The 26989-nt window shown below is 37.8% G+C and overlaps 1 protein-coding gene across 8 annotated transcripts in view; it reads right to left on the reverse strand.

The window, feature by feature from the left end:
- The window catches only part of LOC105499530 (zinc finger protein 385B), a 415582-nt gene that overhangs the window by 129382 nt on the left and 259211 nt on the right, over positions 1-26989 (reverse strand). Inside the window, exon 1 of one of the 8 annotated variants that reach the window (XM_011772123.3) lies at positions 25246-25929. The exons of the other annotated variants lie outside the window; for them this stretch is intronic. The gene's annotated coding sequence lies outside the window, so the exon portion shown is untranslated. Of the gene's footprint in view, positions 1-25245; positions 25930-26989 lie in introns of those variants that run through there. 8 annotated transcript variants of the gene reach the window in all.

The raw sequence follows: 26989 nt of genomic DNA on the forward strand, positions 1-26989 counted from the left end.
GAGAGCCAGGTGTTTGGAGGCTGGCATTTAGAAATGCCTATAATATCCTCAACATATTCCGTTTTTATTGGTTTTCTCTTTATTTTGGCTTTATGCCAGGGATTCTTAAATTAGGATCCATGGACCACCCCCTGTCCAGGAATTGTATGCAAATATTTGCAACCATGCTTATTTCTCAGAGAGAGGAATCAGAGTTAATCAATTCACAAGGGATTCTGTGATTCAAAGGGATTAAAAATGTCTGCATATGTTTCTGAAAAGTTGCAAACAAACCGAATCTCTTTTTTTAAATCAAATTTTATTTTTAATGTACTAGAAGAGTCTGCGAGTAAAAGGGACTCTACAATGAATCTTTCTATAAAGCAAACACTTGTTTCATAAACTGCATATTTAATCCAGGTTTTTTCAGTTTTTGCGTACCACATTTGATTAAAGTAGAATATATAGTGATATTACATGCATAGTAGCTAACTTCCATGAACAACTTAAACACACCTTGTGGGGTCAAGTTCAAGTTCAGTGTACACTGAAAGAGAAAGAACTCCAGAAAGTCCTTGCTCTTAACTGGACAAAGTCTTCGTTATTCTCTGCTCCAAACATCTCATTTTATGGAGGAAGAAATTGAGGTTCTGAGAGGTTATGTGACTTGCCCAAGGTCATCACAATAGTTATGGACAATGAGGAATAACAGCTGTAAAAATAATGACAGTGATTATGATGATGATGACAGCACTGTGATCTATTGAGCATTTACTTAAGCTAAGCCTTTTTAAGACTCTAACCTCACATACTTTCACTGCAAGCCCGAAGGACGATTACCTCAATTCAGCAGATGAGGCACTCTGCCCAGGGCTCCATAGTCAGCAAAGGGACAACTGAGAACAAAATCCAGCTCACAACTCATAGCCCTGTTTTGGCTTTCCACATTATGCTCTTAATCAGTACTTGAAACTGCTTCCCAGAACACGACAGAACAGAGAGTCATGTGGTCTTGAAATACAAACAATTAAAAGGTTAGTTAGCAAAGATTCAGTTACAACCTTTAAGTTCTATTCATATTTTCAGATGGGGTTTTACAAACACAATATTAGACAGTTCTTGCTAATGCTACACTTTCACAAATATACACTAGGAGTACAATCTCTAGAACAAGTCCAGATCATCTCCTGCTTGTAGTAGAGCTCTTAGACACAACCCTCCTACCCAGTTCTTAGGCCAAAGAGATCGGCCCACATTGTCTATGCCTTCCCTACCCCTCCTTCTAGACCACATGCTGGGTTCCTGGGATTCTGTAAGTCCATGCCCTAATGGCCCTCGGACTACTTCCAAGTCCTGTGTAGGTCTCTTTTCCAGATCCCTTCCTGTGAGGTGGGCAACACCTGTGTGGGCCTGGGAGTGGCCTTAGGGTGGCTATTTTCAGAAAACGTAGTTGGAGGTTGGCAGTGAGGACTAGGGTGTCTACCTTCTTGTTGAACAGGACAGGAGGTGGACCAGGAGCCACTTTGTGCTTCCATGTTCTGGCACAGAACTTTGAGGTGTCTAGGAATTCTAAAATAATACCTGGCCTTCTCAGATATTTATGAATAAAAAAATCCAAGTATTCAAACATCCAACTGACTTTCAATGATGGCTAAAAGCCAAATAGTGTACTAGGTGTTAAGTATATAATGATGGACCAGAAACTTTCAGTCCCTGCCTTCATGGAGCTAACTGCCTTGTGAAGGGTTCACTTGAACACACAGACATTTACGATACAGAGTGATAATGAGGCAATAGGAAAAATACTGATATGCTGAGGGTACATAATTCTTTCATAGGTGTCCAGTAAGACTTTTTTGAAAAAGTAAGGTCCAAGCTGAAAACCTGAAGAGTAGAATTTACCTAGGCAAAAGGGAATATGACAGGAGAAGAGGAAGAACTGATCCAGGTATGTTTTGAGAAAACTACACATAAAGCCAGACCTGGAGCCAGAATAAGCATGGTGTCCTGAATTGAAAGGTTTTCAGTATTGACTAAAGTTTTCTCTGGGGTAAGAAATGTTCCTGGAGAGGTAAGCTGGGATCACCCCAATGCAGGTCCTATAAGTCAGGTTAATGTGCTTAGAATTGTCCTAAAGACAGTAAAGAGCCAAAGACAGATTTTAAATAAGGGCATGCCATGCTGAAGCTTTCAAGTTACGAACATCAGTGTTTGGAGAATAAATTATGTCTATGTGCAAGAGGAGCTCATGGCAAAGTCTGGGTGGGAAAAGAGAGGCTGATAGAGCTAAGGAGTCCAAGCAGAAGGCATCGTAGTAACCTATGTGACAGACAATTTGAGTATGAACTGAAGGTTAGGCGGTAGTGAGAAAAGAATACAGACAAAAGAGGACATGATAACTGATAACTGATAACTGATTGGAGACAGGACTAATATCCAGTGGACTATTCAGCAAGGCTTCCAGCTTGGGTAGGTGGAGGGGCCCGTCACGGAGAAAGAACACAGAAGGAGAGGTCAGCTTGGAGGGAAATGTTATTTCTAAGCTTGACCTGAAAACCCCTCCAACTCAGGGATTTTGGTTTTTACCTTCCCATACTACCACCAAGACTGAGGGTGCAAGGCCTGTGTGCTAGACTGTGCGGGCCTCTCCTTCCCACTAAGCCCTGTTTATTCTGTACCACCAAAAAGAAGGGCAGACAAACAACAGCCATGAATAAAGGGAATTCTTAAATGAGGCTCTCATGTATAATTCCTCTGTCAAAGATAATCAGTTGTTTAAAATATGTGGCTATCATTAAAGTTACCAGGACTATTGAACAAATAATAAAGTAGCAGAATTTCCACAATTGTATTTGATTTTCAGGTATTTCAAATCTTATAGCAAGAATTCAGATTTAGTCAATACTTCAAGAATCTGTTCTCAAGTATTTGATGTTAACATAATAAATGTTGATATTTTAAAGTTGAAGAAAGTGACTTAGGAATGGCGAATTCATATCTTCTGTAACACATCTTTTCAGACTTTGCATATGCATTTCACAGTATATCTCTAGCAGCAATTAATCTTTATTAATAGATCTGAATTACAATCTTCTCTCAACCTCCAAGAATTTCACATGAAAAATTCCAGAAGAAAAATTTTAAGCAATAGCACTTAGACTTGGATGAAAGGAATAGTATAATTTTAATTTTTATTTTGCCAAAACACCAAACTGATATGCTAAAAATACTTTGTGAGGCCAGCAGCTATCAGGAAAAAAGAAAAACCAAAAAACAAAAAACAAAATGATAGGTTCAGTTTTTTTTTTTTGAAAATAAACTTTTCGAAAGTAAAATTTATCATTTTGCTCAATATTGATGAATATTTGTTGTATTTATTAGTTATATTATGTGCTGTAAAGTTAGGTCTTTTTAAAAATAAAAAATGTAGATTAAAAGCTAAATTTAAGAAAGTTACTTTTGAACTTTTTAACAATTGTGCTATGTGAATTTTTGAAGTTAAAAAAGTAGAAATCAATACTCTGTAAGGGAAAAATAAAAAACGGATGAGAAAGCTTTCAAGGGCTTCATAAATATTTTAAGTAAGCTCAGAGGAAAAAGACAAGTTGTGTGTCAGCAATGCCAAAGTTACTCAGATCTACTGCCTATGTGGCTTTGGATAAAAGTCTTAATTTTTTTACATTTCAGTCTCAGTGAATACGAGAACTAGAATAAAAAGAAACTCGCCAAAATGCCATAAAAATAAGGTTAATAATGAGCTCTGACACAACTTGATAAAAAGTATAGCATTATTATTATAATATCTATCTTATTTTCTCTTTCCACAGAATTGTATCCTGTGAACCAAAAGGAACGACTTTTAAAATCACTCCTTTACTGTAATGCTGTTTAAGATCCATAACAAACTCTTCACTCATGAGGAATGGGCAAATAAAAATTAACAATTTGAGGGTGCTTTAACAGAAGTATGACTCAGGCCTGGATTAAGGGGTTTGAATCCTGCACACAAACTGCATTTTACAATAGGGAAAATATAGGTAAACCACAATCTATTTGGGGAAAAACAAAACTGTACCTTTCTGTGGATAAAATACAGATCAGAAGTGATGCTAATCAGATAGGGAGTATTGTTCTTGCTCAGAACAATAAATGAACTCAGTACAATTAAATGAACTTTTCTGTTTATCCTTCTCAATATTTTTTAGGAGTCAGTGCAAATAACAAAGTAGAAAGTCTATGGAAGCAGAATCTAAAGTATCCCTGTTTGGCTCTGAGCAAGATATTTATCTGCTCTATCCTGAATAAGGAGCAGAGTGGGCTAAAAAATATCTCTGAGTAAACAACGACAAAATCTGCTGGGTAACCACTAAAATAATGAATATTGAAGCACTTGCGTTAAAGTCAAATCAACTGTAGCTACTTACAGGAAAAGACAATTAAAAGCCACAAAGCCTATAAACAAACTAGATGGAAGCAATACTAAGGAAGTTAATCTGAAGTCATACTTGTACACTGAAGAAATTATATTCTTCACATAGCATAGATTGTGCACATTTATAAGTATGGACACAGCAACAGCTAACTACTGCCTTATCTTAAGGTTCTGAAGAGTTAGGGAAGGAAGGAGGGATGTTAGGGAGTCAGGGCTTTACCTAAGGAGAGAAGCTCCTTGCTTCACTTGCTCTCTCACTCCTTCCTTCTTGAACTTCTTAAAGCCCTGCCTTCTAGGACATTTCTCTCTCTAGGCCCTCCTCTAGTCTCTCTAATCAAATTGTTTTCCCTTTTTCGAACTGCCTTTCTTCTTTCATTTCCGTGTATGTTGATGCTGCTCAGATGCCAACATCTGTCTTCTGCTGGTGGCCCTCTATCCTCTCCGGGTGGTCTCCCTGCCTCTCAGGGTATCATCTCTCTGCCAATGACTGCTACTCAGAGCTCAGGCCTCTACCCCAGGCCTCAGCTCTATATATCCAGATACCTGCTGGGTATTGCCAACTGGATGTCCCATAACCATGCTGAAAGCCAAATTTATCTGGGCTGGGAGAATTTGCTCTGCGATATGACAATAAACTTATTCATCCTGCGATAACAAAACATATATGTAGAAGAAGTAGTCAGTGCCAAAAAGTGAGAAAAAAAATAAAAACAAGATTTCATACAAATATTAACTATACCAGAATTATATGTTTCAACTATAGTTATAATGATCTGATTACAAATTAAATGTAACATAATTTGAACTTTAAGTTCAAATGAACGATAGCGCTTTGTTTGGTTGGGTTTGTTTTGCCCCTCACCAAATGTTAAAACCAGACTGAGAAGCAGAAGTCGAAATGCTATTTATTTGGAATTCTCATTGGCCTGCAAGCATTGCTCCTTTCCTTGGAAAGCTTTTCTTTCTACAGGAGAAGCTTTCAAAGGCCACTTGTCTGGGAGTGAGGCTCCATGTGGTAGGTGATTCTGCCTACTTTACTGCAGAATGCCAGACCCAGGGGAAGAATATCAAGAAGAAAAAAAAAAGAAAGCAAAAGGGAGGAAAGAATTAATATAGTTCTCTCTCTACCAAAATTTCTGCATGAAGAATAAGTGTTAGTTATGCCCAAGTGTTTTGGTATTCTTAAAAGACTTTTGTTTTTTTAAAAGGGAGGTACCCATGTTTTTAGTTTATATTCTTGACCCAGTGCTGCTATAATGCCCATGGGATAGTTAAACATTTTAAAGTGCTACAAGATTTTCATTAAAAATCTATTAGAATTTCCTCATGGGTTCATTTTAAAAGTAAAGGTTGGAACACATTTAAATGATAATATGTTGCATAAAAACTTTAACTTGTTTCTTCCCTTAGATAACTCCTCTCCTCGTATTCTTTAAATTAGACGATGGCAACTCTGCCACAACACTTGCCCCCTGCCTCTCCTTTTCTTCCCACAGGCACACAGTTACGAGGTTTTACATTTGTAACCCTCCAATACGCCTCAAATCCATCTCTGCCACTGACTTCTGCCCTAGTTCAGACCCTCATCTCTTCACATCATTACTGGACTCCTTCACTCCAGTTTTAATCTCTTTGGATCCATGTCCCATGCCACTGCCAGAACAATATATCTAAAAATCCAAAGTGAACCACATCACTCTTGTGCTTAAAATCCTTTTTTTTCCATTTATCCATTTGACACATAATGTCCTGAAGGTTAGGGCCTATGAGCCACATCTATGTGTGATGTTGGGAATGTGGCCTAAACAAGACAGTTGGGGTACCCATGCCCATGGAGCTTCACTTTCATCATGTCATTACACTACGGCCTATATGGTCATAAATCTGACTTTTCTATGCATCTTTAAGAAAGGAAGTATCTTTTTGACTCACTAAGGTTGGATGAAGTATTCCTTCACTTTATTCCTGTAATAGATATTCCACATCACCATAATTACTGCATTATATTGTGAGCATCTTTCTATAAGCACACAATCATATATCCAGTTCTGGACAAATATTTAATGACTAACAAATTTGAACATGATTCATAAATTCAATATAGTCTCTAATGACTTCAGAGAAAACTGCTGGCAAGAGATACTGATAATACAGAGAGGTAATTCAGGGAAGAGACCAGGAAGCAGGAGGTGTTTGGATCTCATCTCTAAGCCATATCCACATAAGCTTATAAAATTCAGGCAGTTCAGCAAACACAGGGTAAGTCCAATTGATCATCTTGTTCCAGGAATCTCTGCTGCACTGCTTACCTCCTTGATCAAGGTGTTAATTAAGTATGTTATGATAAAAACCGGTCCTTTTGCTAGAGAAAGTTTGAGGAAAAATCTCATAACAGATGGCTTTAAGCATTCCTCAGATGAGATATAAAGAATCCAGAATCCAGGAGAAAACTGAATATGAAAATATATTGAGGCAGTAGAAAGTATCATTATCCACAAATGAATATTTATGGCATGGAGAAGAGCCCTGTAACATTGGGCTAATAGAGTAAAACCTAAGACTTTCCAGGAAGCTTTAGAACCCTCTATGAGAAAATAAGCAGGCCACCCAGGCCCAAATGGACTAAAGGGATCTCACTTTTTTAAGGTCAAAATTAGTGGAGAATAAGCCAAAACTATTTTCTGAGATGGCAGAATATTATTTTTTCCATTTAAAGCTACTTCTAGTTCTAATGAGAGTACTTGAAATAAAGTTGAATTGTATCAGATATATAAATCTCACACTGAAACATAAAATTTCTCTAATAGCATATGCCAAATGTATACCTGAATATAGTTCCTTTCCTTCTGTAAGACCCATTATTGTAATTCTCTAATTATATAGTGTCAGCATCTACTTTAAAAAGAAACATTGCCCATGCATGCCAGTATGTTTCTGGTAGAAAATGTGATAACTGGACCTATGTTCCTTTATAATTATTAATCTTGGGGAAAAATAAAGTTAATTTAAGGGTGTATTAAAACCTTATACATTGCAAAACTTCTTATTCTTATCAGAAAAAAATATAATGGCTTTTTACAAAAGTTTGGATAATTATGTGTCAGTATTCCTAATAAATTATAATATGAATACTAGTTACGGCCACAGTGAATAAACTAATTGTTTACTGGTTTGTGCTGTCTTTACTAAAAAAAAAAAAATACTGGTGGCTATGAATAAATGTCAATGTGTTTGCTTTTCTACAATTCTTCATAGGCTGATAATATTTAACTCTCATAATGTTTTTAAGCTAACATATATCCATTTTTTATATTATGCAATCAGTAAGTATCTAAATAGGTTTTCCTTCCTTCACAATTACTGATTACTTAATCACATAATCATATGCTATTATTGTTGGCTAGACACCTTAGACATTAATCACTTTCCTCAACTAGTGACAATACTCTGAATGTGGGATGTATATGTGTGTTTGTGCATCCATATACACATTGATAGATTCTTCAGATAATGTGTATATTTATGTATGTTGCACATTTAAGAACTATAGACTTCCATTCAGAAGCTCTAATTCATTTATAAATTCATTCAAATACTTCTTAAGCATCTACTACAAACCAGTGCCTGTGTTCATTCTAACTAAGACAGGGTCCCTGCTCTTAAGAGGTAGTTGGGAAAAGAAAACAAATATGTTACAAGGGCAATAAATGAGTTATGTCCAAGGTAATGAGTAACTCTCCTTTCTGAGTACACACTACAAGTTAAGCCATATCTTAAAACTGTAACAATTATACACAAAAGCAAACTAATGTAGTAGGCACATTCATCTTGCCCTCCCAAATCAAGATGGTTAGAGGATGTGTGTGGTGCCTATGTGTGTACAGTCACTCTGAGACTATGAGGCACAGAATGAAAATAATTTTGTTATAATCTACCTCACTCATATACACATTCATAGTTGCCAGATACTGAGAACCATTTTGGATCAACACAAGTCATTTGCATTATTAATTGCCAATCATGATGATGCTCAGAATTGAATCACTTCCATACCTAGTGGGAAACAGTTCTTTTGCCTTTTAAGGTCATTAGATTCTGTTCCTAAAGCTTGAAAGTCACAGTGGCCCTTCACTGTTTGTTCAGCTGATCACAAATCAGAAGTAATGACATTTACATTGCTAATAAACTTTGAATCAAGTGTTTTAACTCTTGGTTTGGTAGAGTTTCTTCCACCTGAGAAAAACTTATTTGACCTCCTTTATGAAATCTGAACATTCTCTTACTTGTATATCCATAAACACACACTCATATTAAATCTAGAAGTGCATAAAATTCCCTAATTATTTCCATATGAGAATCAGAAATGATGTGCAAAACAAATTAAAATATATGTTGTTACTTTATCCTGACATACACAGTAAATTACCTGATAAATCTGGGAACATTAAAAGAGTACCTTCCAGTCATTATGGTTGACATAAGCCTATGGGACAATGACCTCTTATGTTGGGTTTGTAGAATTAGACTAATAGAAAAATACGTATTTTGATGGAGATTAAATCCTGGCTAATGTGGAGAAAAACTGAAAATTTTATTAATTAGGCTTTTCAGTATACCAAATTTCAAGCAGCTAAATCTTTGCTTCCTTAATATTTCTTTGATCACAATTATTAGCATATACTGAGTGTTACTGGCTTACTGGTGTGAGATTAAAAACTGAGAATACCAAACAGCTTCTTTTATTAATGAGAACAAAATGACCTCAATCTAAAGCAAGATAACTAAATGACCTCATACCAAAGTTAGATAACTAAAAAATCCCACTGGCTTGCTTAAAGTATAACTGATAGCTTTTTAAAATATCTGCTAATTGTTAACTGCTTTAATCTGTCGCTTGACCAAGCATGAATATATGAATAAATATATAAATAAATATACACAGAGACAGATGTTGATAATTAAGATGCTCATATCTCAATAAAATCCATATTATAAATTTTATAACACTTATAAACTTGTAAAGTGTTTGGGGATCTGTCAATAGCTCATATAATTTAAATAATACTTTACCCTAAAGTCCAATAAAACATAAATTCAGAGTTAAATTTAATGAATAGGATTTGATATGTGCTTAAAAATAATAACCAACAATTTTGAACATTTTTCTATGTAGCAGATGCTTTGTTATTTCTATGTATTATATAATTTGATTTTCATTAGAACACTATAAGGTGGACTCTATTATTTGCATGTCACAGAGAAGATTGAGAAATTTTAGTGAGTTAAGTAACTTGCCCACTTACTGTTAATAAGTGACAGAACTTGGATTGAAACCAAATTTTAGTGGCTCCAGAGCCAAATTCAGCTAATGTGGTTTAGAAATTTGAAGCCCTGGAATGGAATCTCAGTGTTAATCAACTATTATTCCTAAGACCTTAGAGAAATCATTGAACATTCCAAACTTCAATTTTCTAATGTATGAAATAGAGCCAATGCAACATCCCAATCATTCTCACCAAATTACCATGAGGATTCAAGAAATAATATAAGCAAGAAAAATGCAGAGTGCTCTACAAGTATCATTTTATCACGTTTTAATTTCTTAACATTTTATAACTCCCAAGGTATTCTGTGGGTCCAAAAACTGACATTAAACCAGAGATCTCATTAGAAAAAGAGAGTTTAGGAAGCCACTAGTGCAATCTTCCACCATAGGAAATTTTAGGCAGGTTGCCCAGAATGGCATAGGGAAAATACTAGAAAAGACACTCACTCTTTGTGGATACCATAATAAATGAAAGAAAGATCAGCATTATGGACTGAGTATTTATGTCCCCCTTACCCCCATAATTCATATTTTAAAGTCCTAACCACCACGTGACTGTATTTGTAGACAGGCCAGGAGGCCAGGTGAGGAGGTGATAAAGGTCAAATGAGGTAAATAAAGGTGGGCCCTAATCTAATAGGGCTAGTTCCCTTATAAGTAGAGAAAGAGATATCAGAGCACTCTCTTTTTAACATCGAAGGACACAGTGAGAAGGGGGCATCTGCAAGCCAGGAAAAGAGCCCTCACCAGAAACTGAATTGGCTGAAGACTAGTTCTTGGACTTCTCAGTCTTCAGAACTATAAAAAATTTGTTAAGCAAGTCTATGGCATTTTGTTACAGCTGCCCAAGCAAACTAATATAGCTGGTATCATGTTCACCCATCATGTTGCAAAGAGCAGGGCCAACTGAAACCTGTCGAGCTGCCAGCTGGGGAGCAGTGTGGTCTGACAAATCACATGAGGGGCTGACAACCTGGAGTTGTGGCCTATGGAATGTAAGAATGTCTGTCCTAGGCAAGGTTAGCATGAATGGGGCTCAGTATAAACTACTTTCCCTGGAATGAAACTGTCCAAGTTCAGCAGGTTACTGTAAATATCCTTAGGAAACAATTAAACCAAACCAAGAAAAATGAAAATAGATCCTTAAAGGTACAGTCCCATGTATGTAAATACAAATTATGGCAAAAGCTTAAAACTGAATCCATGCAAAGAGTAGACAGGAGCAAAATTATGATTACAGAATTTACAACTGTGCTACAAAAGAATTTCTACATTAATAATAGGTAACAGTTTACTTTGTATCTTTCCTTTTTTACCAAGCATGGTTCCTTCTAAATCTACTAGAGTTTCCTGATCTAGAAGGGAAACTAGTTGTTACATATAAAAACTAGTACACTTAAAAAAATTACTTCTGCAGCTTATTTTCCTTAGGATGAATAGAAGATCTTATTTTTTTGCAAAGCTGTGTTTTAATTTACAAGAAGATGAGCAATTTTCAAATGCAAACATAGTTTCCTAGGAAGGTCTATCCTTAATTATGAGTGATTTAAAAGTCACAGTTGGCAAAACGTTTCTCCTTACCTATTCCTTTCACACTAATTATCTTCCAGGTGATTTAATGAGAATGTCATTTGCTGAGCATTTATTCCACGTGAGGCACTACTCTAGGTACTTGTGGTAGGCACTGCTAGTTGTCTTTCCAATCTCCAAAATACTAGAAGTATGAGCTCAGCAAATTGCTTCCCAGCTAAAGAAAGCATTTCCCAGAATTCCTTGCAGCTAGCTGGGTCCACATGACTGGGTTCTGGCCAATGGGATATGAGTGGAAGTGATAACTTCCAGGTCATGCCCTTCGAAAGAAAGGTGTGTTTCCTCCATTTTTCCTTCCTGTAATCTGGAATGTATAAGTGGTAGTGACTTAAGCCTGTAAAAAATAATTGCACACCAGAAGTGCCTAAGCAAAAAGATGGAGTAGACTGGACTCCCAATAAGCTGTAATAACATTTCTGAATTGTTAGGTGAGACAAAAACAAGCCTCTGTCTTATGAAAACCATTTTATTATTGAGCTCTTGTTACAGTAAAATACCCTGTATTTTCATTAATAGAGGACTGTATATATGCCTTGTAAGGTCTCACTACTCCAATTTTACTAGCAAATTTAGGCTTAGAGAGATTTTAAAACTTCCTCATAACCACTTTGGTAGTAAGTGGTGAGGCTGGTTTTTAAATCAAGTACCTTTCCCATTAGATCTTTTATACACTAATAGAAAATGACTAATTTATAAAAAATTAGAACTGTGCAGTTTTCAACCCCTGATCTATTAATCTCACAGGATTATAAAAAGACTTCAATTTCCTTGGATTAGCATTAGTGCTACAAACCCTTATTTTTCTAATAAAGTGTCTAGCAGTTGGTTACCATCTCCTCCAGGACTTATATTTCATAAAATGTTCCATTAGGAAAATTAAGGAGAAAAAGTATGCTGATTCTCCTGGAGTATGAAATGGAAAGCTGCTAGTCAGGATGCTAAAATAATTTACAGAATAATATACTAAGCACACACAATAACTCAGAAACAGATCAGAGGGGGTTTTGTGAGTGTGCACTGTCTTCCCTGGTATTATCTTTAGGTACTCCTTTAGTTCTTGAGGAGACATCAAGGAACAAATTAGACAAAGTCCCTACACACATAGAGATTATACTCAAATGCATCCACTATAGATAATGCCCTACAAAAATTAACAAGTTTTCAATGTGTGTCAGTAATTTGCATTTTAAAAATAAACTTTAAAATTTGGAATAATTTTAAATTTATAGAAAAATTATAAAGGTAGTACAGAGGGTTCTCATTTCCACTAATGTTAAAATCTTATGTTATCACATTTTTTTTTTTTTTTTTTTGAGATGGAGTTTCACTCTTATTGCCCAGGCCGGAGTGCCATCATGCAGTCTCAGTTCACTGCAACCTCAGCCTCCTGGGTTCAAGCAATTCTCCTCCCTCAGCCTCCCGATTATTTGGGATTATAGGCATGAGCCACCTTGCCCAGCTAATTTTGCATTTTTAGTAGAGACAAGGTTTCACCATGTTGGTCAGGCTGGTCTTGAACTCCAGACCTCAGGTGATCGACCTGGAAGGTTCTTTCAAAGAGAGGAGGCATTACCTTCTTCACCCTGTCCTGTAGTCAGTTGCTTTCCACATAGAAGTGACAGGCATTTTGAGTACCAAGGTCACACTTTAGGCATAGTAAAATGTTGAGGCTAAAAAGGGCTGGGATTTCTTAATGACTCTGAGGAGTCATCAAATCAATCCTGTATTTCAGACCTCCAGACTTCTTTTATGTGGGAGAAAAATAAACTATCAATTTAAGCCATTATTATCAGGGCTCTGTTTCTGTGTCAAGTTCAATTTCTAACTAATATAGAGAGTTTGGAGAAGAGGCAGAAGGAAGTAACATTTATTGAGGCCTTGCTATATATCAAGTACTTTATATATTTTAATTTATGTAATCATCAAAACAACTTTATGCTTATTAGTTGAGAATATTGAAGATTAGTGAGGCTAAGATACTTGCTTAGGGTTATATAGGTCAGTTTTGAAACTAAGCCAGAATTTAAACCAAACTTTGCTTTCCCATAACAGCATGCTGAAGTATCTTGCATATAATAGGTACTCAGACCTATTATTGGTTACTAGGAATGGATACAAACATGTACATTGTTATGCCTCACTCAACAAGTAATATAGGTAAATATCTAAATAAATACAATTGCATACACTTAAACAGACAACAAAATAGAGACACACATCCATAGTTTGGGTCCTCCTACTATCCACATGATCAGCATCTCAAACAGTGGAATTGGCATCAGGGCCATTTCAGGAGTGAAACCTCAGATCTTACTGCCCTCAGTGCACATATAAATTATATGTTTTCTCTCTGGGCCAGAATGAAAAACCATTCAAACCATCCATCAACATACCCACTCAGTTTATACATTCATATTTACTGAGCATCTACCATGTGCCAAACAACCTGCTACTTGTTGTGTACACATTGTTGAAGACGACATAGTCCCTGTTCTCCAAAAGCATATCGTATAGTGGGAGAAACAGAAAAATAAGTAGGTAATTACAATAGAGCACAGGTTTTCAACCTTGGCATTAATGACATTTTGAACTGAATAATTCAGTGTTGTGGGGTGCTATGCACTGTAGAATATTATAGGGATGTAGGTAGCATCCGTGGCCTCTACCTACTAGATGCCAGTAGCATCCTGATCGCTTGTTATAACAAAAAATGTCTCTAGACATTGTCAAGTGTCCCTGGTGGAGCGGGGGCGCAAAATCATCCTCCTACCACCTATCCTCTCACCACCTGAGCAATTGAGAACTGCTGCAATGCAGTATAAAATACTACAAAATGACAAAAGAAAGACAGGCATTGAACAACATGAGTCTAGGGACAGGAAAGTTTTCTGAAGGAGGGAACACCTTCACAAAGGCCTGAAAGTTCCACACAATTCAGCCAGATGAAGAATATATATGTTTCATATGTGTATCAGGAAGGCCTCTGAGCACGTGCAAAGACTCAGAGTTTATAATGACTACAACATATCTGGAGGATTAAAGGTGGCTTAGAAGGCATGGATTGTGGAAGTATGCATGAGGGAAGTAGGAAAAGCTACGTAAGTCTACTGAGGAATGCAGAGGAGAAGAAAGAAGGGGTTCAGTTTTGGATATGTAGAATTTGAGTTGCCTGAGGGACAACCAGGTGTAGATGTCCAAAAGACAGTTAGATTTCCATTTCTGAAACATAGGGGCATGACTCAGGCCAGAAGAATGAACACCACCTACATATAGATGCCATATGTATAAATGAAATGACCCAGGGAGAGTGCAGTGTTTGAATGAGGAGCCCATGGACCTGACAGTGACAAGGGAGACAGAGGTGAAGGAAAATCAGGGCAGTCCTGATGTCACACACAGAGAGCAAATGAGGAGAGTTTCATAACATAGCATAAAGGTCAAGTAAGATGAGGAGTGACACACATCCACGGGATTTGGAAATTAGGGAGACATTGGTGACCCTTGCCAGAAGTACCTTATTGGTATGTTCTGGGTGGCAGCCAGCTTACAGTGGGCTGGAGTGAATGGGATGGGATAAAAGAGAGATACTTTCAAGACATTTGGCAGAAAGTAATGGAATGATGTAAAGACAGCGCTTATGGTAGGATAAGAAACAAATGTGCCCCAAGTAAAAAAGGAAAACATTGGCATGAGTTCTGTCTTCAGGTTATGTGGATGCTGTTTATAGGCTGCTCTTGTTTCTGGCTCTCCGAGTCTCCTGGGTATTTATATTGACCTACCTCATGGAATTTCTGAATGTAAGCACCAATGGATTGTGTTTGCCTTTTAACAGAACACCACATGATTCAGGGTGTCTTTATAGTACCTATTTACTTGCCTACGGTATGTCTTCTAAATGACAAATTAACTTTAATACCTGACTCATTCTGCACTACCGTTATAGGGCTCCCTTTAAAAAGAGAATGACTCCAATAGTTTAAAAGCAATGAATTCAAAACAATATGCCATTATATCTGTCAAGATCTAAAAACATATTTCCATTAAGTGTGTTTATGAAAATCCCTCCTCGAATTGAGAGGTTTCAGTATGTAATCTAACAGCCTTGGAATAAATGACTCACGGGGGATGAAAGCTGAAAGGATGTTACAGACTTTCTTCCTCTTTCCTCAACCCTCATTTAATCAGTGATTTTATAGGAATCACTTTCCTCACATCTTTTAGTTCTGCTCCTTCTACTCGATGGTTACTACTCTGACCTTTATCATCTCTTCCATGTACCTCTGCAATAGCCTCCTGAATGGTTTCCTTGCTTACCTTTGCCAAGCCTTTGCTATACTTTCTAAGAATGATATTTCTAGAACACATATATGAACAGTTCACAAACTCTACTTAGAACCCTGTCATAGAGTCTCACAAATTCTGAAATCCTTATGTCATAGAAAGGCTTTTCCATTTGTTCCAATGATCCTTTGCATATTTTATCTTATACTTATATTCCAGCCATAAAGGAACACTGTTAGGTCCTGGAGCTTTATGCTGACTCGTTCCTATAGACCTGTGCTCTGATAGTTTCCATTGCGATATTTATCTGGATAGTGACATTCAAACTCAGTTCAAACATTTCATCTGTTAAGCCTTCATGAATTTCATCTTTCTCAACTAAACCTAGATAGGATTGACAGCTTTTATTTTGGTGCCCCCAATGTACATCATACAAATTTCTGTAACAGTCTCAAAACCATTTTTTGCATGCATTTGTTTTTATAGATGTCTTTTCTATTAAACTGTCACTTCCTTGAAGACAGGGGCTGATTTTTACATTTTTATGTCTCACTAAAACATGGCATATCAGCGGCCCTGCAGAATCTGTTTAAAGGAAACTAGTCGAAGCCTCTATTATTACTAATAAGGAAACAAGGCCCAAAAGAAGCTAAATGACTTGCCTAAGGTCACTCATCTAATGAAAGGCTGAGTGAAGAATAGAAGCTGCAGCTATTTTCTGACTTACAGCTCTTGTGCCAAACTCGATTTCCACTACATTGACTTAAAAGGAGGGCACCCAGGGCCCAGCTCTGTAGGTTGCCAACTTGGTTCAAGAAGGTTTTAATATGAAATATTTAAGTAAATATTTAATGAGGAGCTATTACTCTTTTTTGGTTGAAAGAAACAGTGAGCTAGATCAAATGATCTATTATTGGCCAGGCACAGTGGCTCACGCCTGTAATCCCAGCACTTTGGGAAGCCGAGGCGGGCAGATCACAAGGTCAGGAGTTCGAGACCAGCCTGGTCAACATGGTTAAACCCTGTCTCTACTAAAAATACAAAAAAATTAGCCAGGCGTGGTGGCATGCACCTGTCATCCCAGCTACTCAGGAGACTGAGGCAGGAGAACTGCTTGAACCCGGGAGGTGGAGGTTGTAGTGAGTTAAGATCACACCATTGCACTCCAGCCTGGGCAACAGAGTGAGACTCCATCTCAAAAAAACAACAAAAAATTATGTATTATTTTGCTTTGTATTTACCTTCCTCCCTATTCCCCACTCTCTTCCACCTGGTTGACGTTACCAGTTAGCACTTGGGTATTTTTAAAGGCCTTCAAAATCTTTAAATACACACCAGCTGAAGACAAACTAATATGTTACCACATTCTTGTTGCCAGAATACTTGTCTCAGATTAAGAAGTTACTCTAAATATTTCATAAAATAACCTATAATAGGTTACATTGTTTTAGTTTGTTTGTTTGGCTTCTAAAACTTATGAATAGGCCGGGCGCGGTGGCTCAAGCCTGTAATCCCAGCACTTTGGGAGGCCGAGACGGGCGGATCACGAGGTCAGGAGATCGAGACTATCCTGGCTAACATGGTGAAACCCCGTCTCTACTAAAAAATACAAAAAACTAGCCGGGCGAGGTGGTAGGCGCCTGTAGTCCCAGCTACTCGGGAGGCTGAGGCAGGAGAATGGTCTAAACCGGGAGGCGGAGCTTGCAGTGAGCTGAGATCCGGCCACTGCACCCCAGCCTGGGCGACAGAGCAAGACTCTGTCTCAAAAAAAAAAAAACAAAAAAACAAAAAAAAAAACTTATGAATAAAAATGAGAGCGTAATAAACTCTCTAGGACTTCCCCAGAATTATGTGACTAAGTTGCTTTTTAAGAGAAAACCATCTTTGGAATAGATTACAATTTTTTAAGTGACCATGACGATAACTAGTTTGTCCTTTTCATTCATGACCACAGGAAAACAGAGCACTTAACTGATGAATCTGTTTTATTTGGAATGTTTTAATAGTTCTTGGCATATAACATTAATATGTAAAGGCCTTAAAGAGCCCATTAAAGCACTGCACAACAAGCTGCATTTTAATATTGCAGAGACTATCCGAGATGGAGGCTAATTTCTGTTATTTAGGTACCATAAACAAAAATAAAAACTTTCCCAAAAAGCTGAAGCTCTAAGTAAAAGAGGTTTAAAATGCACATGTCCTACAGATGGCAGAACTTAAACATCACTCCCAGAAGCACAGGAAAAAAGAAAAGATTTAAAAAATTCCCTCCAAGTCCAGGCTTGTTTCAAGTCTTCTGTTCATAAGAAGATCAAGGGTACTATGAACATTCAACTTCTATTTTCTCCTAATATAAGTCCCGTTCTTTAATCTCTGAAATAAAACAAACTTGCCCCATGTTTAGAGTCTCTCAAAAGATAAAATGGTCTTTCATATTCCTTTAGGAGTTGATGGCACTTGAATACAAAGACCTGACACACTGAGGTGAGGTGAAAAACTGAGGGCCATTTTGTCAATGCCAGTTTCTAACGTCCATCGGAAAGGCAAGCATTTGGCAGGTCTCTCTCTCTCTCTCTCTCTCTCTCTCTCTCTCTCTCTCTCTCTCTTTTTCTTTTTTTGTTTTTTTTTTCCAAGATGGAGTCTCGCTCTGTCGCCCAGGCTGGAGTGCAGTGGCACCATCTCAGCTCACTGCAAGCTCCGCCTTCCGGGTTCACGCCATTCTCCTGCCTCAGCCTCCCGAGTAGCTGGGACTACAGGCGCCCGCCACCTCGCGCGGCTAGTTTTTTGTATTTTTAGTAGAGATAGGGTTTCACCGCGTTAGCGAGCATGGTCTCAATCTCCTGACCTCCTGATCCGCCCGCCTCGGCCTCCCGCTTCTGTCTTAATGAGCAAAACTTCTGATATTAAAAAAAAAAAATGCCATTCTGCCTGGGCAAACGTTTATCTCAAAGAAGGGGAATGACTAGGAAACATTATTTTTCTCATCTTTTACTGAGTATGCTAGAAGTGAAGACTCAGTCCTGCCATTCCCCATGCAAGCAGGGAGAAAGAGGGTGGTATTTGAGTTCTGTCACACTTACCCACCATGATTGCTAAAATCCTTTTCCAACTTAGACTCTCTCTCCTGGGAAGGAGCCCGAGGCCATGAAAACCACTCACTTATCATATGCCACACCGCAGTGATCCTCTTGAGCAGACATCTTGGACTGCCATAATTTGCTTGACAGTCCTGAGGTCAGCCTGCCTAGTGACTGAAGATTCTTTTCTTTTCCATCTTCAAATGTTACGATGTACTGCCCTTTGTGTACATGGATGATGTCTCCGACCCACCACCAATGGCGGTGAGTCTGAAAACGAAAATGTGAGGATCATACAATAGGGCTGAGCTTTAGCGGCTACACACAGAAGGGAAATGCCACGAAAAACAAGGACTCTTGCAAAATGCTGCCTGGCACTGCCGAGAGAGCTCTGCAACAATCTGCATGTTAGGATTTCGGAAACCTGCTTCCACCTGACCTGAAACCTCCTGCCTCTGTGGTATTTTCCATATTTTGGACTTAGTTTTCAGGCCAATATCTATTCTCTGAAACAGTTTCATGAGTTAACTGGTACCCCATATCTTTTCAGTGACAAAGCAGCATTAAATAATAATCATACCCAAGCACTTTGGGAAGAATTAAGGAAGGTATGTCAGCTTTAATTTAGAATTTTCTTGTTACTTGTCAGTTTGCCTCTCAGACTTAATGCCAGGAGGGAGTAAAAATCATCATTACTCCCTCGTTGCTCAATGACATACATGAAATGAATAGGAGGCTTAACTCTGGTCTAACTGGCTCAATTTCTGCTTGTATCAGCAGAGAGCCAGAGACTGAATGATCCAGCTTCCTGTCCATAATCCCATCAAGTTCAAACCAGGTAGGGATACCCAGACACATGTACATATTCCATAGGGAGAGAAGAACACCAAAGAGGAGAACAAAAGAAGTCTTGGAAAAGGGAGAGGATGACTTTATTTTTAAAGTGGGCTGGTTGGGAAGCAGTGAGAGGATTTCTTTAATCCATGGCTCTTCCCTGTTGTGCAGAGAAGGGGAAAGAAATGGTAGCTCTAGATTACATGCCTATTTCCTATTTGTATATACACATTGATGCTAAGCCTAACATGTGAATATCTTAGAGGGTCCCAGAGTTTCAAAATAATTAACCAAATCTCACTTTACCTCACTACCTCTATGATTAAAAGGAAAAACGTCAATGAAACACCATCAGTTTAGTCACTGGATACAAGCAGGTATGTGAAAAGTCCCACTGTGTGTGTCTTATGGAAAGCTATGCACCGGGCCAATCTGAAAAGAGGATGTTATTGTGATGTGAATGCTTATTGTTAGTCTGAAACCTACTGTTGATCTGCTAATTTTTCTTTTGTGAGGCAGATCTAATTATAGTCAGATATCCAATTCTGTATTCATTAAACCATCACCAAAGTGACAAAAGTGACAATGGGAAAAAAATTAGCATGACATAGCAGAAAGTACATGTTCAAAAAGGACTGAGTTAACATCTCTGCTATTGTGTAGGGTCTGTGTGTGACCCTGGAGAAGTCACCTAACTTCTCTAATCTTCTGCTGCCACTCCCTGCAATGGGGAAACCATTATTTATGTCAGTGGGTTGTGCTCATCTTCCAGGGTTATCAGGATTGAACAGGAGAGGGCACATACCCTGGAGTCAGACCACTGGGACTTGAACTAATGCTCCTCAACTTCAGACAGCTTAGGCAAGGGAGTGAACCTCTTTGTGTCTCTGATCTCTCATTTGTAAGAGACGGGTTATGTTAGAATTTGTTTCATGGGATTAAACGAGACAATGCATACATGGGGTTTAAGCCCAATGTCTGGTAACTGGACTTCTACCTGTGCCATTTTGCCTATTTTACCTGTGACTGTTGTTACCATTATCTTGCCATCCAGAATGTGCTACTGTTCACTAATTTGTGGCTTTCTTTATTTCTCCATTTTAGATTCTTTTTCTGCACTCCTGAGAATTGTACGTGTTTAATACTACATAAATATCATTTGGTTATTTCAGCTTCCCCTTGAGATAAATGTTTTTACCTGACTGATACAGTTTGGCTCTGCATCTTCACCCAAATCTCATCTTGAATTGTAATCCCTATGTGTCAAGGGAGGGACCTTATGGGAGGTAATTGGATCATGGGGGTGATTTCCCCCATGCTGTTCTCATGATAGGGAGTTCTCAGGAGATCTGATTGCTTAAAAGTGGCAGTTTCCTTTGCACTGTCTCTCTCCTGCTGCCATGTAAGATGTCTCTAACATCCCCCTTACCTTCCACCATGATTGTAAGTTTCCTGAGGCATCCCCCACCATGTGGAACTGAGTCAATTAAAACTCTTTCCTTTATAATCATCCAGTCTCAGGTAGTATCTTTATAGCAGTGTGAGAATGAACTAATACACTGACCCACATTTACTTATAATGACTATAGTACCAACAGTCCTAGAAAGTTAAGGTTTAATGGGATGTTAGGGATTTTCTAATTATCCACTACCTGTTACAAAGATAAAGTATCTTAGTCCCAGAGTGGTTCATTTACAACACACACACACACGCACACACACACACACACACACACAAATTGAAGCTCTTAGAAAGTTTCTGTGTAATAATAGAAAATTATTTTATGTTATTTTAAAACTTCTTTTAAATGTATATTTCCTATTCATTTCATATAATCACAAATGTTCCCTCTGTCCTTTCTATATTATCTGTATAGTGTGGTTTCAAAACTTTTTTTCTCAGCTTTCCAGTAGTTCTTAGATTAAGGAAAAATGGGAATATTTATATTAGAACATGTCTTACTTTGAGTAGAATATATACCTTATTGACCAGGGAAATACAGACAGCAATGAAAGGGCTTTGGGTATATGACTCCCAAGCAGTATTATAGAACCCAGTGGGAGGCAGGGGTTGGCCTGGCTAATACTGCTTTTCTTAAATGACTTTGCTTAATGTTCACCTTTAGAAAGCTGCTCTTTGCTGATGAAACTTTAACTTAATCTTTTCTAAACAGGGTTAATTTAAAAGCACGTCGTAACTGTTCAGTCCAAATGGTGACCTCAGTACTTGGTAAGGCTTCAGGGTAGAGAGTAAAGCCACTGAACTTTCTCTCTCTGCTTGGCTTATACTTTGCTCTGCCTAGCTAACATTAGATTCTCTCTTTTTTCCCCCATAAATTGGATATGATGGAATGTGTGGATTTGTCCTCATTAATAGATAAACTGAGGCTCAGGCAGAACCTTTCAGTGATTTACCAAGTGTCAGAGCTGTAGGTTGAATCTTGAGTTTCCCTCCAGGGCCATTCTATAAGATCATTTGGACCCCAGGGTTCCTTCTGCCCCTGTGACTTCAAGTAGCAGCTCATTTTCTTTTTTCTTAGTGAAAAACAGGCTCAGAGCATGCCCTATATAGTCCATAGTGTGAAAAGGAGGTGTTGTTAACAGCAATATAATTAGGTATCTTGTGATTAAAAATTGGGCAGAAACAATATCTTTTCAAAAGTCACACCACTGAAACCTGCACATGCTCCATTTATGAATAATAAATAGCTATGAATCCTCTAAACACTGAGACAAATCTCAAGGCTGGCAGATCTCTCTCTTTCCCTGCTCTTCTACCCCTCTACACTGTCTTCCAGAAAACACGTTGCTCTCTCAGCAGTGGTGCAGTTAAGAGCTCTCTATGCCCTCTTCCCCTGGTTGTTCATGCAGGCAAATATAAAGTCTATTTGGAAAAAAAACCATGTTTATTTAAATAACTTAAATGCCATTTTTATAACTCATAAGTATAGCACTGACCACTGTAATTTAATAGCCTCAGTTAGCTGGATGGCTAAAATACAAAATTCAATCATAACATGGGCTCTACTATTTTCGTAGAAGGCTTTCCTTTGGTAATAAGTACACCTCACTAAAAAACTGAGAATGAAAGCATGACATTGTGATTAACTCCATGTCATCTTCACCACAGCAGGAACTCACAGCAAATTCTACCCTAGGAAAGTGCTAATACTTAGTAATTGGGAAGAACACTGAATAAAAGTATACTGTAAGATCTTTGGACTATATATATATATACACACACACATATACATATATATATATATATATATATATATAAATTTTTTTTTTTTTTTTTTCTTTTTGAGATGGAGTCTCGCTCTGTCACCCAGGCTGGAGTGCAGCGGCGTGATCTCGGCTCACTGCAAGCTCTGCCTCCCGGGTTCACGCCATTCTCCTGCCTCAGCCTCCTGAGTAGCTGGGACTACAGGCGCCCGGCATCAGACCTGGCTAATTTTTTTGTATTTGTAGTAGAGACGTAGAGATGGGGTTTCACCGTGTTAGCCAGAATGGTCTCCATCTCCTGTCCTCCTGATCTGCCCGCCTCAGCCTCCCAAAGTGCTGGGATTACAGGCTCAAGCCACAGCGCCCGGCCTGAACAATATTTTTTTTTACAGTAAAGAATATACTATGAAAACTCCTTTGGAATTATGTTCTATTGTTTCATGGTCCAGATGGGGTTGCTGCATTATGTTAATTATTAACGAGATTTAAAAAAAATTAAACAGAAGTATGTTAGTTCTAGTTGAAGGCCGTATGTCTAAACTGCTCATGGAAGGTTTTTGGCAACTCTAATCTTCCTATACTTTACTTCTCTGTGTGTTTTTGTTATTAAGAGCAGGTTCCAATGGATTCTCAAAAATCTCTACAACCTTATATTAAGTACATAAGGGAATGTCAATTTTCATATGGGAATATGGTCTGTTACAACCTACCTGGGGACTCTAAAACCTAAGCTTTTGCAGTGAGCTTTATCAATCCAACCCACCATAAAAAGTTACTGTTCAAAGGCAAGACAAAGGAAATAACTTCCCCAGGATTGAATAGAATTCTCCCCAAACATTCAGATTGCTTTCAATTATGATAAAAATGGATTACTTGCTGTCAATGGGACTGAAAGTAAAACCCGGGCCGGGCGCGGTGGCTCAAGCCTGTAATCCCAGCACTTTGGGAGGCCGAGACGGGCGGATCACGAGGTCAGGAGATCAAGACCATCCTGGCTAACACGGTGAAACCCCGTCTCTACTAAAAATACAAAAAATTAGCCGGGCGTGGTGGCGGGCGCCTGTAGTCCCAGCTACTCGGAGGCTGAGGCGGGAGAATGGCGTGAACCCGGGAGGCGGAGCTTGCAGTGAGCCGAGATCGCGCCACTGCACTCCAGCCTGGGAGACACAGCGAGACTCCGTCTCAAAAAAAAAAAAAAAATAAATAAAATAAAATTAAAAAAGTAAAACCTGGTTTGAGGGAAGAAATATTTTTTTGAAAAACTATAAAAAACACTGAAATATAACAAAATAAAACTCAGAAATTGTAAATGAAACAAAATAAAGTATCTGAAAAAGACATTATTATTATTCTTTTTGCCGAACATTCCAAATATTCAGTTTTCCATTTCAATACTTTTTCCTTACCAAAAATTATTAGCAACAATGGTATTCTTGAACAAGTTATTTTTTAAAAAGCCATCAGGAATACATTTGATTTAAATCTCCATTTACATTTCTGAAATACAATTTCAAATAAGAATTCTCACTAGGATTATTTTTCTTAAATTACTAACTTGAACATATACTTTCATTTATTATACATGTTCAAGAATGCTGAGCAGTTCAATCTTCATGCATAGAACAATTACTTAAATACTTGAAAACATCCCCAAAAGATAACATAGCTCTGAAGAGTACACAGATACTCAAGTGTCAAGAAAAGCAATTCTGTCCTTATGGTTATTAACAAGAGATTAGCTAAGCCTGGTTCTACCAAAATGTCAACTACTGTCAACATTTTTAGAGAAAGTTCTTACACTTGTCTATACCATCCTTTAACTCATCTAAGTTATAACTAAGGTGATGATGTAATTTATCATCCAAACCAGGACAGTTTAGAGAATGAAAGGGGATGTTATTAATAGTCATAGGCCAGGAAGGCCCCCCAAAAAATGAGCTAAATGGTCACTTTAGTTATAGCCATCCTCCTTCATAATCTTTCTCCTGTCAAGAGCGTACACATGCAATAGTCCCCTTCTCCCAATTACAATGTTCATTTCCAGGGCATATAAGTCAAGATGAGAAAGGGAAGAGGGGAGAGGAAAATCAGGCAGACTGCTTTCAACTCTGTAAAAGAGAAGCAGTCAAAAAGAAACAGAAGACCAAATAAAACAAGATCAGTTACTAAGGGAGGGCAAAAGTTAAAAAAATTCACTTCACTCCCCCGATTATTTGTTTTGAGCTTGTTTTTGCTTTCCTTTTAGCTCCTAGCCTAGTAGTATAGATTAGTAGTTTTAGATTAGTAATTTGTTATTGTTATAAAGCAGCTGTAACTTCAACTTAATTTGGCAGTCACATAAACAAATCTAAATAAACATTAGAAAAAAAAGTAGTTAATTCCATCAGGTTTCATTAATGAACAGTACTCAAAGCTACTGAAAATGGTCCAGTGCTCTCAAATGGCAGTATGCTAATTTAGTCATGGTCAACTCGTCATCATACACTTTATAATATACCTACTTTTTTGCGTATGTTACAGCAGGGAAGAGACTGTTCACCACTACTGATTTCTAGTCTTCTTTGTGACTACCTATATCTCAGCCCCAGTGTTCTGATTGTAAGTCACAGAAAATAATACCCTAACATATGACTTGAGCCAGCAAATGGCACTTGGCCTAAGGTTGACTCAGTTACTAAAACTACCAGCACTGCTGTAAGCCCATTATAAGCTGATGTTATTTTTGACACTAATATTTTTGAAGCCAGTTCAGATAAAGAGGAGGCTCAATGCCAAAATATGCTTGTAAGTAAGTAGGACTCTCACCTCAGGACAACAATATCTTATTCAGACCATGATACCAAGCCATGGTCTCAGTTGATATAGGTAAACTCTGTTTTTTTTTTTTCTGTTTTGTTTTTTTTAGACAAGGTCTCATTCTGCCACCCCAGCTGGAGTGCAGTGGCCTAATCATGGTTTACTGCAGGCTCAACCTCCTGGGCTTAAGCAATCCCCCGACCTCAGCCTCCTGAGTACCAGGGTACAGACACATGTTCCCACGTGCAGCTAGTGAACTTAAGTTAGAAACGACTAGAAAAAGACTTTGTAGACCTATGATAATATGATAAAGCAAATTTTATGTAGGCATAAGATAAATGCCAATAAAAATAATCTGACTTTTATCTTTATTTACTTCACTATTAATCACCCAATAGGGAATTTATACTGAAAAAAAAAATGAAAACTATCACTTAAAAGAATTAATGAAAATCTGAAACTAGGAATATTGAAAGGAAAAAAATCATCCATAGGGTGTCTGATCTTTTTATTACTACCTCCAAAATGAAGAGTTTGCCTTCCTCAATGAAATGGCTTTCTAAGGCCTTTTTAATTTAAATCATTATGTCCCTATGGGAGATATTTATGGGTTATTCAACAACTATGCCAACTTTCTTCTAATGTTTCTTCCTATAAAGCTTAAAAACTACATTTCCTATATGTTCTCCCATGGATGATTTAGGTTCCATCATTCAGGAATGCTAAAGTAGGTCACATGGGCCTAAGGCATCTGGCTGTAATGCTGTGGGCTGTGGCAGAAGTGCAGGGTAGTGATAGTTCCTAATGGTGGCAGCAGCCGCAGCTCTTTGAGCAGCCCAGTTCTGTGATCGGGCTTTAGAAGTCACATCTAGAAACTCAAGCTAAAGGTTGTTTTTCAACCATCCCAGATATTCTTTTTTTTCTTCCAGAGACAGGGTCTCACTCTCTCACCCAGGCTGGAGTGAAGTGGTGTGATCACAGCTCACTGCAATCTTGACCTCCTGGGCTCCAGCGATCCTCACACCTAAGCGCCACCCACTCTACCCACCTCCCTTGCCCCCAAGTAGCTGGAACCACAAGCATATTAAGCACGTTATCAAACCATTGTGCTTCGCACTCCAGTCTGAACAACAGAGCAAGACCTTGTCTAAAAAAAAAAAAAACAAAGAAAAAAAAAAAAGGAAAAGAAAAGAAAAAGAAAATAACTGGTGAGTTCCTGAATCCAGGAATATGTGCATTTATAACTTCATAGAAACCATCTACGGAGTACAGTATTTAAAAAACTGTTTGCAGAGCAAGCATTTTGTAAACAATTTAGGAGTGGGTATACATAATAATTTCAAGGAACTACTATTTTCTCCACTAAATTCTTCAAAATCTTTTAGTGGATGGACTTTGAATATCTCTAATAGGTTTCTATTGCTGCATAACAAATTACTCAAGAAAAAA

The sequence above is a fragment of the Macaca nemestrina genome, chromosome 11 (genome assembly GCF_043159975.1).
Source record: "Macaca nemestrina isolate mMacNem1 chromosome 11, mMacNem.hap1, whole genome shotgun sequence".
In the NCBI taxonomy this organism is placed as follows: domain Eukaryota; kingdom Metazoa; phylum Chordata; class Mammalia; order Primates; family Cercopithecidae; genus Macaca; species Macaca nemestrina.